The 14,528-nt window shown below is 29.5% G+C and overlaps 1 non-coding gene across 1 annotated transcript; it reads right to left on the reverse strand.

The window, feature by feature from the left end:
• Nucleotides 1-8,659: 8,659 nt before the first annotated feature.
• Nucleotides 8,660-8,732, reverse strand: TRNAA-AGC (transfer RNA alanine (anticodon AGC)). The gene has a single exon. It is a non-coding gene; the product is annotated as a tRNA-Ala (tRNA).
• Nucleotides 8,733-14,528: the final 5,796 nt, after the last annotated feature.

Below are 14,528 nucleotides of genomic sequence, written 5' to 3' on the forward strand. Positions count from 1 at the left end.
TGTTTTTCAGTTCATCTCATAAGTCCGAGGAACATGATCAGACCAAATAAAGATGAGAGTTGTTCTTACCTTATGTTTGATTAAAACTTAAGTTGACAAAGGATTTGAGATTCACAACTTGTTGGAGCAAGTGGGAGTTAGTAGAAGGAGTCCTACAACTCTAGTAAACTTGTTTCTTGAACAAGTGGGAGATTGTTAGAAATGTTCAATATAATCAAGTAAATATTTTATAAGTCATATAACGTAATTAAGTTGGTACACAATGACACGTTAATGTAGTGGACATTGAGTAACATTTATGTTTTATTAGAGACTAATAAATATGACTGGATTGTTATTTGATAATGGTGCGAGCTTAATGTCACTAATTCTATTGGGTCACACTGTATCAATGTGTGAGACTATTTTATGTATTTGGACTTATATTAATCTAGGTTCATATGACCAATTTAGTTGGAATAGATATTACTCATATTCCTCCATTTAATATAATGGTTATATAATGATTATATGAGTTAGTGTAACCCCCTAATTTTTATGTTAGTTTAAATTAGACTTTTAAGAGAATATTTATTCTCTTGGTAAACGTCTAATTGAGAGGTATTAACGGCCCGTTTGGTACATGGTATTAGAGGGCGGTAATGGTAATAAAATTAAGTAATAAAAAATTTGGTTGTTTGGATGCCTTCAATGGTAATGGATGGTAATAAAATAAGGTAATGAAATTACCAAAAAGAGCCATTTTTATTACCATCAAACAACCTGGTATTAGGCTGAATGGTAATGAAGTATTACTGTAGTAATAAAATAAGGTAATGTCGTTTCGAGCTGAAGGAAAAAAATAATGAAGAAAAAAAAGGTAATGTATGTAATTATCCAAAAAAATATTATTATTAAAAAAAGAATCATTAGATAGAATAATTTAGATACAATAATGCTTTTAGATACAAATATACAATAATGAAACTAAGAATCATTACCATTTTTTATTACTAACAACCAAATGCAATCAATGGAATATTATCTTCCATTACCATTCTTTAGTCATGCACACCAAACAAAAAAATCTCCATTACCAATTCTCATATCCATTCCTTCATTACTATTGCCATTACAATATTTTATTTTCATTACTTCATTACCATCGACCAAACAGGCCGTAAAAGGTTTCTAAAACCTATCTTTATTACTATATAAGTATAAGATTATGATGGGTACATGAGATAAAAAAGTTTCTGGTGAGTTTGCAAAATTTGATAACTATCCTTTTTGGCGTAAAAATACTAAACAAGTAATATTTTCATTTTAGTTTAATATATTGTATTTTAGCGTAAAAGATAATGGAGTTAAATACAAGAGTTGTATACATATAAAATTTGTTTAAGAAAAGTTCTTAAACGACGTACTAATATACGAGGTCTTACGAGACATTGTTGTTGGACTGCACAAGAGGAATTTCGTTTGCGGTTCTTGTCTCGTTGATATATTTTGCTAGTGGATTCACGCTACAAAGGTATAATATCTCATCTCGATATTTACTTGTTTTATTTCATGTCAATAATTTGTTGTCATTTAGAGCGTATAATGGTTATCGTAAATAATAAATTAATTAAATTAATAATTAATTGGAAATATTCCAAGATTGCAAAAGTTCTGTTTTGGTATAAGCACAGGTCGCGGCTTGCAACATTACTTGCAGCTTGCGAGTTGGCCTGGTCGCGGCTCGCGACTTTCGCGGTGGTTTTTGCAATGTTCATTTTATTCGGTTTTGTTAGTTATGCAATAACTACATACGGTTAATATGGTTATATTAACTAAATAATTGGGATGAATTGATTTAATATCGACATTGATTCGTGAATCGATGTTGCGGTTCATGAAGTAACATATTACTTCTTGAATGGTTGTATGTTTTTCTATAAATATAAAAGGCATGTGTAAGTTATTTCTTACATGAGATGTACATGGAATATGCATGTGATTTCTGAATTTCTTATCCTCTCTAGCACTTTATATAGAGAACTTGCAATCCTCGATTGTAAATTTTCATTTTCTTCTTCCATTTAAGTTTTCTCATGTCGTTCTAATTTTCTTGTGCTAGGAATTTAGTGTAATTCTTTGTATCTTAGAACATATTTTCAGTTTATATTCCCAAGCACCGTAGTAGGGAGAAAATGATGTTTTAGGAAAGAGCATCTCGCCTAGAATTAATATCAAGTTCATATATCTTGAAAACGATGATGTATTAGAGTTCGAACAATGTGTTTCAAACTCCAATATTGCCAAGATCGAGCGTATGAAGTTTAGTGACAAAAAAATTACGCTATCAATGATATCGATGTTTGTAGGAGAAAGTAAAGCAATAAAACGACACAAAGATTTAACGAGGTTCACCCAACTAAGGCTACGTCCTCCGGTGTGTATTATCTCTTATATTATCAAAGGGAGTTCAAAGAACTCTCAAATATGGAGAATTACAATAGAGAAGAGATATAGGCTAGTGTTTGCCTTGGGGTGTCTTTTGTGGATTATTACAATGTGAATGAAAGCTCTCTATTTATAGGAAAGATCACACTAAGTAACATTAAGTATATTAAAACTATGAATAAATGATAATGAAACATCCCCAAGAACTTGAAGAGTCAAAAACAGCATCTTAGGAGCATCAGAGACATCGCTCGACCAAAGCAGAGGCTCGCTCGGTCGAGCAGCCTGGTCGAGCGGACTACAAGAAGTTTCTGGTTGCATTCTGTCTGCTCGCTCGACCCATTCTGAAGCTCGCTCGGTCGAGCGAGCTGGTCGAGCGGCACTTCAGAGGGCTTCCGACAGTATTGCTCGACTTGCATAGTTGAGCATCTTGAATTAAACCTTTGAACTTCTTCATTAAGTCCCATAACTCCCTTGATTAACTCATTAATTCATACCTTAATCATCATCATAAACCACAAATATTAAGACTCATCTTAATACACCCATTCATGACAAACTTATGGGATTCCATCCCAAGAGTCACCATATGAATGCACACACCAAATGTGCACTCAAGTCACACCAATCATAACATATCTCTTTGTTCCCTTGTATTTGTGCGCTTTAAGTTTTTCCACTTAGGAGAGAGAAATTTAAATTTGATTTTTGAAGTATATAATGAAGAGAAAATGTATTCATGTGAGCTCTTGTTAGATTTGTCTTGATGCAAAGAATTTTAATACATAATTTTTACAATTTTTTATAATGCGTACTAAGAGATTGAGGCTTAAAATTTGCTTTGAAATGCATGCAAAAAGTAAAGTGGACAAATATAAAGAAATGGGGGGATTAATTTTACTATAGTGCATAGTGACATTTATGAAAAATATCACTATCTAGATCCTATGTGGCAAAAGTTTTATTATGATTTTTTATTATACTGATAAAGGGTGTTGGATAATTTTGAATATAAAAAGTTTAAGTATAAGTATACCATGTATACTAAAGTTTAATCTCATAAAAAATAACAAATACTATGAAAATAGTGAAGCTAAAAATACTATAAAATAAAGAATAACATTCTCACCAAATTAAGTAAAAAAACAAGGAGTTTAGTAGAAAATAGTGTGGTCAGAATAACAAAAGAGATACCATTAATATGAAAAAATCACTAAGATTTTGAGGGTTAAAAATTTAAATACCTGATGCACTTCTATAAAATATACTTACAAATAAAGTTAATTTATTTAAAATATGTCTCACAATAAAAAGATTAAATTAATAAAAACAAAAAAAATGTAGGAAAAATACGGACTTTGTTGCTGAAGCAGAAGCATTCAACAATAAAAACTTGCCAAGTACAAGAGTTAGTGGTAAAAAGTTCTGGTATCATATTTCCTTCCTTCCATTATACTTGTTATATTTGACTTTTTACGCAATTTAATGTATTATTTTGTTCATGTATATGTTGAATTATACACATTTAAAAACTATAAAAAGTTAATATTATAAAGTATGCGATTAAACAATTCAAATAAGAATCTACTTGACGATATTTTACTCACATATTAGTCGCAATTTATAAAATAAACTTAAATGATAAATAGTGTCCATAACTCAAACTTGGGGATACGAAGCCGGCCACAAGGTAAATGCTTAAACTAGTAGTGCTTTGTTGACCAATTATAACTCTTTTTTAGTCTACCTTGAATAGAAATAGTATTCTTTCCATTTTTATTTGTTCGTCTGATTTTCTCTAAATTCAAATTTTACAAAATTCTTTTTATTACTTATATTTTTATTCTATAATATTTTTTGGATCAAATAATCTCATTTGTCTAACACAATTTACTTAAAATATATTACATATTTACCTTTTAACCCTCAAGTTTCAATGAGTAATGACTAATGACATTCACTATCCTTCCAAAAAAAAAGCTTATTAAAATTAAAGTATGTATGCGTATATAAAATAAGTTAAATTACCATATTAAAATTCAACTCTTCTTGTTTGGTTAGAAATACAAATGGTTTGTTTGGTAAATAACTGTTAGCTGAAGTTGTTGGCTGATTAGATTAGCTGAAAGTATTGGCTGAAAATCCAATTGTATAAGCTAGCTATTCAAATCAGCTGTTATTTAAATGTTTAATAAAAACTATTTGTTGGCAGTTGGTTGTTTATTAGAAAGAGTATATCAAAAAGGCAAAAGTTAATAATATATAAGCTATTATGAGCAGCTTTTTGATTTTTGCTTAAAAGATAGATTTCAGCCGACTTAAAAGTCATTTACCAAGTTTTTTTTAGCTGTTTGACCTACTAAAAAGCAAAAGATCAAAAGTAAACAGAAAAAATAAAAATTAATTGCCAAACATCGTCAAAATGTCAAATAAAGTAAATTTTAAGTGACAGAAAATCAAATAAGTTCATTGTCAAAATCTAAACTTTAATCTCATAACTCTTCAAATTTAAAAAATAAAAAATATTATTTGAACAAGTGTAATCTCTTAACTTTTTTCAACTATTATTATCTTATTTGTTTTTTTATATACAAGATAATAATGCCAAAGTTTTAATCTCAAAAAATTAAAATCGGCTATATGAAGTAAAATATTTATTCTAATGGTCAACCAAATGTAATTTTTTTTCTCAACTTTTTCAAATTTTCTATTCTTAATATAGAGAGGCAATTATAATATTATAACGTCAAATCTTGTTAAATTCATGAGTTTCTATATATTGTAGTTTTTTTTATCAATATAATAAAAAGATATAGAAAATCTATGGAGTACATTCATTTGAATGCAACCAAAACTTGTACTAGTTTCATTAAAATTGTTACATTAGGTAAACTAATGTACAATCGTTTGAGACATAATATAAATCTTAATAAAATATAAGTGTTACCAATAAAAAAATATTTAAATTAATTGAGGAGTATATTAAATTATTACCGTTCTTTGTCTTCAAGTTTGAATTTATCCCTTTGATGGGCACCTTTGGCTACTTTTTCATTTACCTTATATATTAATATCTTTTTCCATGTATGTCAAAACAATGGTACTTTTATGTGTTTATGAGTTTGTCAATATTTTTATTTTGCGTTTTTTATTTTATTTTATAATATTTTCAATTTGGTTATGGCCAATTTTACTCTCATATACACATGTTATTATAATTAATTTTTATCCATTTAATTATATTCACGTAATTTTAATGTATTTATTATTTTTAATTATTAGAAACTTGCAACTAGAGTACTTTTTAATTAAGTTTTTGAGTTTATAATTGAAATACTTAATGATTATATGCCCTTTTAGGTTGTATGGACGGTGGTGCTATTTTGGTGCATCATACAACTTCAGTTTTGTAAAATCTAATCATTATTCCCAGTGGATAATCATAATTTTAAACTCATTGAAAGAATCTATTGATGACTGTTGTTGGCCGAGAACTATTTCATCTCTTCCTATTGAAGTTCCCATACAAAGAATAATCTAATAAAAAGAAAAGGAATATGTCTACATATTTTTTTAAGGAATGTTCACAAGAATTAAAAATATATATAGAACCTTTTAGATAGTATAGATATTATTTTATTAAATAATAAATTTGGTGGAAGAAAAGTGAGGACCATAAATATTATAAAAATATCAAAAGAAAGTTAGTGAAAGATATGTGGATACCATAAACATTATTAAAATATTAAAATGAGGACGAGTAAGGTTATTTTTGTCCAAAATTTGTGATAAAAATGAAAAGATTACTTATGATAACAACAAATAAAACACCCCAAAATGTAACGTAGAAACGGGAAACTTTTTTAAGGAACAGAAGAAATACACAAGTTAAAATATATTAATGTATAAAATCTTGTTAAATTCTTTTTGATGAATTAAATTTTATTATATTTTTGTACAATTTTTTATGAATTTTATTTATAGATGTTGAGTCTCGAACACGTACTTTGAAAATTCACAAAAAGCAACTGAAAACATCGATAGGTAAAGAAATAACACAAATTATTGATTCCTATGTAATAATGAACTAATTGATTTTTCTTGTTCTAGAGAATCATGATTTAACCTAGTGGTTATAAACTTTTCCTTTCAGCGTTATAATAAGGTTTTGATTCTCACTGCCTTTAGGTTGAATTAAAATTTCCTTTCCGCTTGTCCGTAATGATTCTCAAGCCTACATTAAATAGAAATTTTTTTTCTTGTTTGGAATATAAAGCTAAGACCTTAGTTTTGTACTTGTTTGCTTAATTAATTGTTTTTGAAAAAGAAGCCCATTGGCCATTAATAGAGATAATCCAATTACTAGCTTGAAGCTTTGCTTTGATAGAAATATGACTACCAACAAGGCAACAACTAGCAAGTTAGGAGTTTGCTTAAAGTTGGCCCAAAAGATATAGCTTTGTTTGTTGAAGACGCTATTGATGCATTAACATTTAACAAATTAAGTACTCCTCTTGTTTCAATAATTTAATCCCATTAATTTCACGGATATTAAAAAATTAAATATAATAAATTAAAATAATTATTTACAAATAAGAAAGAATATAAAGGGTAAAAATAATATATTTATACTTAAAATAAAATTGAAGTACATTTATAAAAATGAATTCACATTTAAAATTAGGCAAATTGAATATTATAGTCTTATAAAGAAGTAAGGAGTGACTAGTGAAGAATGAGAGGTATCACATGGAGAAGGTGATACTTTCTCGGATCACAAATTCTTGTGAGAGACAGTTTTTTTTTGAGAGACTATCTCTAATTAGGCCGGCTATTATATATTTTTTAAAATATTGTAAATAGACATTAAAAATAATGTAAGTAAACATTTAAGATATTGAAAGTAGTCATTAAGGATGGTAAATAAGCATTAAGAATAATATAAGTAGCCATTAAGAATACTGTAAGTAGACTTTAATTTTTAATGGGTTGGGCTGAGATACGTCTCTCATAGAGACGGTCTCTTAAGAGAGTAGTTGTTCTCAAATTTGTTGGTTGTAACTTTGTAGAGGAATTTTCGTATGAAAGGTTATATGTGGGTAATTTAGAATCGAACCGCTCAGGAACATGTTCACACCGAAATCACTTGTAACCGATTCCAAACCAAGGGATCAAGGGTAGTTCCAGAAAACCTTTGAACCGATTACAGAATCAGAACTGTAAATTGTCAAATTTGAGTCAATTGAATCAGACGGTTCTTTGAAATAATCTTTCTTTTGAAACCGCCAAATAGAGTCATTGTAAACTAGCCGTTGAGAATTGTTCAATAAATATGAATGAATTAGACTATCCATTTCACACCAATACACCATCTCTTACTCTCTTTACTTTTCTCTAATTACTCTCTTTAATTACGTAATCAATCTCTTAATTACTCAATTAATTTCTTAATTACATAGTTAGTCTCTTTATTTAGTCTTTTAAAACTTTCTAATTATTCTTTTAATTTTTCAATTATGAAGAACCGAAAAACACTGATAATAAAGATGATGATGATCTAATCTAAAATTCTAAAAAAACTAAGGAAAAATTACCTAGAATTAACCAATATTTTCATGATTTTGTTATAATAATCTCACCTATTGATTAATCATAAATAATTCCAACTTTAGGGTATTTGCTTAGAGTAAGCTTCGGTAACCTAATATTCTGCTATAGTGGTAATTCAAAAAAAAATGTAAAATTAGAAAAAAATGTTAAAAAATACACTCTAAGGTAGGGATTATTCATGGTTCATCAATAGGTAGAATTATTATAGGTAATTTTTCCAAAAATTAAAATTATGAGGGAGAAGTCAAACAAGCATCTTTTAATACCATTATTTCGTATTTACATAATCCAGTTTTTTCAAATCCATTTCACTTTAATCTCTAGCTTTGATAACTTATTTATAATATATATTTTTCATTAGTAAAGAAAGTGAATGATTGAAGAGAAAGCTTCATGTAGCAATCTCCAAGGATGTTTGAAATTACTGTCTCCTTCAGAATGTTATTACTTTATCATTATGAATGTGAGATTATCAAATAGAGAACATTGTTTGGGTTGGAAAATTTAAATTGTTGAATGTATACGAACAATTCTTTACAAAAACAGTAGAAATTAAAATTATTTTAAGAAATTTGTAGTATTGAAACAGTATTTAGAGGAGAGGAGCAAAATAAAAACAATTTGGAGATGCGGGGTATCGATCCCCGTACCTCTCGCATGCTAAGCGAGCGCTCTACCATCTGAGCTACATCCCCTTGTTGGTTTTAATGATGATATAAAATATTATATTTATACTATTGTAGATGACAGTATCTCGCATGTTGAGTATCCTTTCACGATCTGAAGGTCACAGTCTATTCTGATTTACTCAGAAGTATGTAGGAATAGCCTTCACGTGATACTGTCAGACTTCTGAGATCTGTCATTCATCCAAAGAATAAGTACAAATTTCCAAATGAAATTAGTCTTGATTTGATGTAAAGAAAAAGTTAATATTTTTTAAGAAAAAGGTGAATAATGATAATAAATAAAAAGAGAGATGGAATTGTGTGATAAAATTAAAATAGAGTTAAAGTCATAAAGTTTATAGATGAAATTAAAAGAAAGTGGTGGGCTATTGTCCAAAAATAAAAATAATGCAAATTAAGTGGTACAAACCAAAATGACAAATAATGCAAATTAAATGAAACGGAGGGAATACAAAAAGTTGATAATTACTCCATTAAATCAAAAATATAGAAGACTTAAATTGTGAAAAAGAATGTGATATTATCTATTTTTAAATATAAATATAAAAATAATGTGAAATAAATAAAAAGAAAATTTCACAAGATAGCATTCAATTTTCATGAAACGTTAATGATAGCACTTTTGTAAGATTTTTCTACATGGTAGCATCCAATTTATACATTTTTTTAGCATTTTCCGTTAATTTCCGTTTAATTCATCATTTTGTAAGATTTTTCCACATAGTAGCATCCAATTTTTGCTCTCAAATGTTTAATTCACCATTTTAACTTTTAATTCACTGATTAATTTATCAATGCCCTTAAATGTTGTAACAATAAAGTAGATAATTCCTCTGTTTTGTAATTGTTGCTACATATTGCATGGGCACAATTCTTAAGGAAAGCTGGCTGAGCTACTAAGTAGCTCTTGCTTTGCTTTTATAACCTATATTTTATTATTGTTAATTGAAGAAGGAAAAAGAAAAATAGCTTTTATATTTCATTTCTTCAACTCATTGCCTTCTTTTGATTTCACATTGAATTTCCCTCAAAAATAAGATTTTACCACCAAAACATAACATTCCCACCAATTTTACAAATTTCTACCAAAAGTCAATCGTTATATTACAATACAGTACATCAAAATGTCCATATATAGAGGCATTGAACTTCATATTCTTCAATTCATTGTACTTTCTCATGACCACAAAATAAGAAGACTCAACTTTATTCTATCTCAAATAATACCATCTATTATAGACAACCCACCAAAGTTCAGTTTGATGTATAATGTTGTACACATCGATGAAAAATGGTTCTACATGAGTAGGGAAACACAAAGGTACTATTTATTCTCTTGGGAAGAGAAAAAACCATACAGGTATGTGTAAAACAAAAATTTCATAGGTAAAGTAATGGTTATAGTAGCTGTTGCAAGACCTCAAATTAGTAATAATGGAGAAGTGTTGTGGGATGGGAAAATAGAAAATTTTCCATTCACAGAGACTTATTATGCAATAAAAAGGTCAGAAAACAGACCATCAAGTACACCACAATTTAAGAGCAATAACAAAAGTTACACGAGATGTCATTCAAGATAAACTAATCAATGAAGTTCTACCAGCAATCAGATTGAAATGGCTAACGAATGGAGTCAAAAGATATTTGGATTCAACAAGATAATTCCAAGCCACATATTTTAACAAATGATCAAGCATTCAATGAAGAAGCTAACAAAGATGGATTTAACATAAGACGAGTTTGTCAACCGGCATCCAGTCCAGATATGAACATCTTAAATTTAGGTTTGTTTAGTGCACTACAATCAATTCAATTCAAGTCATTCTCAAAAGACCTCAAAGATTTGATCAAGGCAGTCAATGATGCATATGACACTTTTGAATCAAAACTTTTGAACTACACATGGATACAATATCAACTATGCATGCTAGAGGTGTTGAAAGCTAGAGGTGGTAATGATTACAAGAATCCACACATTGGAAAACAAAGATTGGACAGTTTGGGTATGTTGCCAAGATAATTAGAAGTTCCTCCATAACTTATAGATGCAGCACGTCAATTTTTATCTCATGGTATAATTAATCTCAATGATCTTCCACAAGTTATCAATGCGTAGAAATGGATTAACACCCTTATATTTTTGGATCACAAGGATTGCTTTAGTTAAGTAGACATTTTGTAAATCATTACAATATTATGTAGACATGGATCAACATTTTGTAAAGAAAAGAACATTTAAGACAAGATTTTGTAACTATCAACTTATGCACACCTCTCCATTTAGTCATTGAGGTGGTTATTACACACAAAAATCTAATCAAGTTAAACATCATGCACTTGTGTACGTTTATTTAACTCTCAGAATTAAGGTTTAACATCATTTGAAATTGTACAAATGTAAGTATTTCAGGCTCATCTTAGTGCTTGAAACGACATTGAGACAAAACACATTAACCATTGCCAAATCAGTAACTTTATTAAGTTTCAGCCTCATACCAAGAAATTGGCGTGGCAATGAAACAACATCAGATAACAAGTTATAAATATGTTAATATCTCATGCTCATGTCAAGTAATCTAAGGTGACAATGAAACACATTGAGGAATGGAACAAATTTGATTTAAAATCATTATCATCATGCATTGAAATCGGATGTAATACACTACATTATACAATTTAAGCCCACATAGTCTTGTTTTTTGCAAAAGTCGGTGAATTGAATATTTTCCCCTTGAACATGCCTTGTTTTAGAATTTAATGGAAACTAATGTTAGATTGATTTAATGGTGTAGTTTACGAATAAACATGCTGTGTGTATGGTTAGAGTGCATATTCACATGAGTTGTGACTTGTAAGGATGGTAGAGGGGTACTTCTTAGAGCAAGTAGCTGCTAAATGAAGTCAATTAGACTTACTAGTCTTACTTTAAACGTGTATAGGTGCCCGGTTCATAAGAGGGGCGTAAGAACCTCTTTTGAAGTGATTTTACAACTTGTCATCTTGCAGTTGCAAGTAAGTACACGCAGTAGCTAACTCTTACATGCATCTTGAATATGTTTTCTTTGCATAACAATATTATATGAGTTATGTTGATTGTGATTTGCTATTAAACATTATTAAGTTATTGTTTCAAGTATGGATTGGTTTGTAGAGATGGTAGAGAATGGGTTTTGATATCGCGAGAGTGGAATATTGGATTATACGAGATGAAATGGGAATGATTCCTTATTGATAAGTTTTGAATTATGTTTTATGAATGGGAATGAGTCCCTTATTGATGAGATATTATGTTGGTTGTTTATTGTGACTCCACTGGATTGGTACCCCAGTTGGTTTAGTTCCCGGAGGCATGGATCATCTGTAAATGGTCGCTGTACGGGGGTATGATCATGCTTTGCCATTGGGCGCCGGCATGGCTGTCACCATCCTTGGCCGAGGTGTTGCCATATGGGTCTTGCAAACTCCAATATGGTGGCCTCTTGTCACATAAGAGAATATATGAAATCAAAGAAGAGAAGGAAAATGGTGAAGGCATTGAGAAGTACATCGAAATGAGAAATAGTTAGAGTTGATACTTTCATAGTGGAATGCATCCTTTATCTTGTTATGTGGATATTGATTGTTGGTCATATATATAACATAATTGTTAGTTACTGACGTGCACTGTTTGTTTTCATTGTTGATGGCTCGTCTTTGATGGTCCTGCTATGACGCGTTGGTCTATGATCTTACGTTGAGCAACAGGGACATCATAGATAGACATTACAGATGATGGAGCTTCCATGCATTGCATACGGAGGGGAATGAGTGAGAATCTTGAAGTGTACAATAATCTTATTTTTTCAACTTTACTACTAGTATATTTTCATTCAGGTTGTTTATGTTTGAGGCACATGTCCTCCTTTTTGTATAAGTTATTTCCGCTAGTTATCGTTCTTTTTCTTTTTTCAACATCAAGCGTTTACTTTGGAACTACGATCCATACTTAGCATGTCGACAGAGGATTAGGCGATGAACATTCCGCCGTGATATTTTGTTACAAGGTCGATGTTGCCTCTTATTTTTATTTTATTTTATGTGTAACACCCGAATTTCCTCTGTTCCCTTGCGGTTTTGGTTCCGTTTAAAGGGTCGAAAATTCAGGAGTATGGGTCTATAATAATCTGATACATGTTGGGTTACGGGTCAACATCAGGTCGAGTTTCGATCGGTTATAGCTCACCGCACCTCGGGTCAACGAACGGGTCGGATACAGGTCGGCTTCAGACGGTATTGTTGGTCGGGTCTATTTTTCACAGCCCTAGAGCCGAGTAAGGAAAAAACAACTCAAGATAACAGTACTAGCAGAGTTGTTCGAAATTGAACCAATTAACCGAAATCAAGTAGAATTTAAATTGATTCAAAAATCCAGATTTAGATCCAACTATATTAATTTTTTGGACCCGGATTCAAATTCAATAGGTTTTAAAAAGAGCTACTCTCTTGAGAGACGTCTCTAAGACTCAGCCTATTAAAGCTTAATTTAACTAAATGATGATTATGAGCTAATTACATTAGAGATGGTATTTCAAAGAGATTGTCGCTCACAAGAATTTGCATTTAAAAAAATCAGACCCATACCATAAAACAAAGGGCAGGTTTGGAACGTGTACTATATCTTGGACCCTGGCCATCCCTAATAAATACTTCTACCGTTTTTTAAAGTTGTTTCTATTTATCATTTTGGTTTGTTCTATTTGTTATTCTCATAAAGAATTTTTTTATTTATTTCACAAATTTTGGATGAAATTAATCTTGTTTATCCTCATTTTAACATTTTATTAGTTTTTGTTCCTACATATTTTCCACTAAATTCATTTTAATATTTTTATATTGTTTATGATTTCTATATATTTCTCACTAACTTTATCAAAAAAAAATATTTAATTGTTGTGGTTCCCATATTTTTCACTAACTTTTTTTTAAAATTTTTTTAATGTTTATAGTTTCTACTTTTTCATTGAATTTATTATTTAATAAAATAATATATCTACTATTTAAAATTGTATTTTTCTTAATTTTCATAAACATTTGTGGTGAGATTTTCTTCAAGAATGGAGCAGGAAGTTTTAACTATGAAGAGTAATCGTTACATTTTTTTTTCTCAAAGTAGTTCATTTACTTCACAATTTCAAAAAGACTCCCAACAGTTAAAGATACTTTAATTTAGCAATATATACTTCTCTTCATAAGTTGCCAAAATTTTGTTTTGGTCCATTCTTTTCTACCATATTTAGGTCTGTTTGACCAATGACTGTTAGTTAGAATTGTTGGTTAAAGTTATTGGCTAGTTTGATCAGATGAAATATTGACTAAAAAAAATAACTGCTTAAGTAAGCTTTTTAAGCCAATTGTTATGGAGAAGTGCAAGCCAGGAGCTAAAGTGTTACTAGGGCTATGTGTGACGCTTAGAGAGTCAAGCTCATAGGGCTAGACACTTACAACGATTTACTCATGTTGATAATTCAAAGAAAAAAAAGAAAAATTCATTTCATTATAAGGAAAATTTATCCAGGATAATTTAATATTTTCTTAATTTTTCTATAATATTCTCATCTATCGATTAACCATGAATAATTACAGCTTTAGGGGTATTTGCCTAAAATAAATTCAGTATTTGGATGACTTGCTATAACAACTTTTAATTATTTTTTAAAAAAGATAAATTAAAATAAAATTTCGAAAAAATGTAAAAAAAGGTTAAAGTTTTTACTCTTATTTTTTTATTATTCAGTATTTTGTATGTAAAATTTTCAAATTTTT

Source organism: Amaranthus tricolor, chromosome 3 (genome assembly GCF_026212465.1).
Source record: "Amaranthus tricolor cultivar Red isolate AtriRed21 chromosome 3, ASM2621246v1, whole genome shotgun sequence".
In the NCBI taxonomy this organism is placed as follows: Eukaryota; Viridiplantae; Streptophyta; class Magnoliopsida; order Caryophyllales; family Amaranthaceae; genus Amaranthus; species Amaranthus tricolor.